Below are 3,517 nucleotides of genomic sequence, written 5' to 3'. Positions count from 1 at the left end.
GGAATTGGGTATTCTGAAATAATGGCGGCACTATAGGAATAAACTGATGTCGAATGCTCACCGGACATGGGGCATGAACTCAGAAATGCTAAACGACTAGAAGAAGACAGGACGTCATGGTACTCTTTGGGGGCACGGAGGGAACTGAGAGCAACAGAGATGGCATAGGCTGCAATAGAGGAGAAGAGACGGTACCCAGTGGTCAATGAGACGGGAATAGCATCTGCAACGGTACCGAGGGGAACCACGCGTCCCGAAGACACCAGGTGAGAGTTGAAATCAAGTAGACCGGCCAACGCGTCTGTCCACCCTCCCACGCCCAACTGCCCTCCAAGGCGCCACTATTCGTTGCTCTGACTCCAGAAGGACCCAACACGAGCACTACCCCATTAACAGCATCTCATACGCATTCTTGCCTACTTCGGAGAGCCAACAGAGGGTGTCCACACCAATAGCATGGGATAATAGAAGAAGCTTACACCCAAAGCATCTTTAAATGACTCTTCCACGTCTGCCGATGATTTAAATTTTTCAAACAGAGCTCGATTTTAAGATTATTTGATTATTTGAAGGCCTAATGTGCAAGTAAAGGTGAGAAAAATGCACTATTGAGAATGAAAGAGGAATCTTTTAGGTTCCAGGGACACTAAGCAACCTTTTAACAACCACTGTAGTTTTAGAACAAAATGGCTTACATAGAGACAAGGTTAAGTTGCATAAAAGGTATTACATTAAAACGTGAGACAAACTTACGACTGAACGCCAGTTGCTGAAGTCATATGTTCCACAGGGGAAAGTACTCCCACAAATACTCTGGAAAATCTGTTCCGGGATACTTTCGCCCTCTCGACCTTTCACCAACGAAGAATGCGTTCTGGGAGTTAACTGCATTTACCATTTCACAATACCTTCACCACTCTGGCAAATAGAACATTTGTCAGAACTATGTATATTCGGTTTAATACGGAGATTAAGGGACTAAAATCACTTACTTTTATCTCAAAATTCCTTCTCTAATCTTCAGGTCTAAACCAGCCAAAATTGCCCATACCGTTTGCTTAAAAGATTTTAAATTCTTGAAAAAGCAAATGCAATCATACCAGATGTTCACTTATGCATTGAATACATGGGGCTGAACAAGAGCCCCCACCCTTAACAAGTCCATTGTAATGGTGCTTTTGCAGAATGGACGACTTAGATGAATGCTTTTCACACATTTAGCTTGATATTTACGGTCTGAATCAATTTGGACGAGGAGCAGGAAAAACACCACAGCAAGACGACTTCCAAATCACCGCCCGTGGCATTCGAGGTTATTGGCCGATCCGAAAGAACTGATTATTATTCGTGACCCATTTACTTATCATTTTTAGCTAGAAATTTTGCAAATTTATTTATTTATTTTTAATGTAAAACTTGATGAACGAAATGTCCTACCAATCTAATAACAATTTGGATGCAAATCTTAAAACATATAATTCTTAAAGTATTCTTAGCATTTTAAAAAGCATCAGTCGTGACCACTTAATTACCATTTTCTGCCGGAAATTTTCAAAATTTTTAACGTAAAGTTATATTTAATATTCTTAGGTAATTTGACACTGCATACACAATTTTTAATGCAATACTTAATGAACAATGTGTTCAGTCAATCAATTAACCATTTAAATACAGATCTTAAATCTTGTCTTTTTTATAGTATTTTTGGCATTATCGTGTAGTAATTTAATTGACTATGAGAAATGATTGAACGATCTTCTAATTCAAAGACTTAGGTCTATTTTGTACTTTACTAATTTAGAGCCCTCTCACTGTGGTAAATCAATATACGCTTTTCATGCTTGACGTATTGACACTTAAAGGGCACTTATTTAGGATGATTCTTATGGGAAGGACTTAATGGTACACGCTTACACCTTCTGTAGTTGCATCTTTTGTTCAAATTTGGTGGTATTTGAGTGGTTTCAACTAGTATCTTTTCCAATCTTATGCGTTTTAAGGTGGGATAATATAAACTCAAATTTTTGAACCGCGCTGAAGTCTAACGAACTATAATTAGGATTAATTGTAATACGATAGTGGTCTATCCCTCGGCATTGGTGAGGCGCCACTTTTGTACTTTGAATTAGCCCCCTTGTACCTCACTGGGTGGGCTGGCCTTTTGGGCCATGCCAATAGGCCAGACACCTTCTCTGCGCTGAATAAATATTCTGTCCGAGTACTCTGTCTTCCTTCGTCTTCAGGGAGTCCCGGGACACTACATAATTTCTTCGTAATATATCATCCCAGGTCTTCCCAAATCGTATAAAGCCGTAGAGCAAGGTAATAAAAAATATGTATCACAGCACACAAAAGAGCCGCAGGGCTGCTGGCCCGGTTGAAAGCCCGTGTCTTTTGTTCAAATGTAAGGCTGAACAAACAATTAAAGAATTAAATCTAGCGCTAAACAATTTCACACAAAATGCTCTCGGAGATTAACTGTTGTGCGCACCACTAGAATTGCACTCCCATTTATTTTGTTTTCTTTGTTTTCTACTTCTGCAAACTTGTTTTCGTCTATGCGAGATATGAAATTACAGAGTTATTACATGTAGCCATTTCTGACAGTGTAACTATATAAATAGCTGGACTTCCATTAGCCACCCCAAAAATGGCCAACACATCAAGTGTACCGGAAACTAGTCCCTCCAACACTTTGACGCGGTAGCCTTTCTTCTGCATAATGAGCGTTAAATGCTGTCATGTAATGCCGCGCATCGGTGGCGCATTCTATCGAAAGACAAGTATATGAGAGAGGGGAAAATTTACACTCCTTATGTCAATGCTCATTATTATCCTCCCGGAAAATGCAGCCAATTATACATACCTTCACAGCGCCCAGTCTGTCACGAATGATTGTGGATTGCAAAGGGATTCGTAGAAGTCTGTTATTACTCGCATAATATTTGTAAAATATGAGGAAGAGGGGATATGTAAAAGAGGCTTTAAAGTTAAGGATCGAGGAGACTGGTTCAACCTGATTTCTCACAAGCACGACTTGCCCAGTGACAGACAGAGATGGGTAGAAGGCAGTGCGCTTGGCGGATATGACGTACGAGTGAGCGGAAGAGAGGGAACGAAAGCACCGCACTCCATTCAAACCCACTCATTCCTAATTCTGCATGACACCACAGCACCAAAGGCCAACCCTACAGCCCCTATACCCAAGGCAGTAGCGCAGACTACCAACACGCAACTTTTAGCCGGTCGGTCGGTCGGTCAGTCATCAGTCCGTGCCCACCCACATCAACTGGTCAACAATCATCTTTGTGGTAATGGTAAGGGTGGCCCTCAACAGGGCCGTTATCACGCTTACGGTTGCAAACTCGGTCAGTCAGTCAGTCAGGCGGCAGGCCAGCCTACTCCTTGCTCACCACCGGCTTCTCCGTCTTCTTCGGCAACAGCACCGCCTGGATGTTGGGCAGTACACCACCCTGCGCAATGGTCACACCGCCCAACAGCTTGTTCAACTCTTCAT

The sequence above is a fragment of the Echinococcus granulosus genome (assembly GCF_000524195.1).
Source record: "Echinococcus granulosus chromosome Unknown EG_S00368, whole genome shotgun sequence".
NCBI lineage: Eukaryota > Metazoa > Platyhelminthes > Cestoda > Cyclophyllidea > Taeniidae > Echinococcus > Echinococcus granulosus.
Note: the sequence above shows the minus strand (reverse complement) of the source record.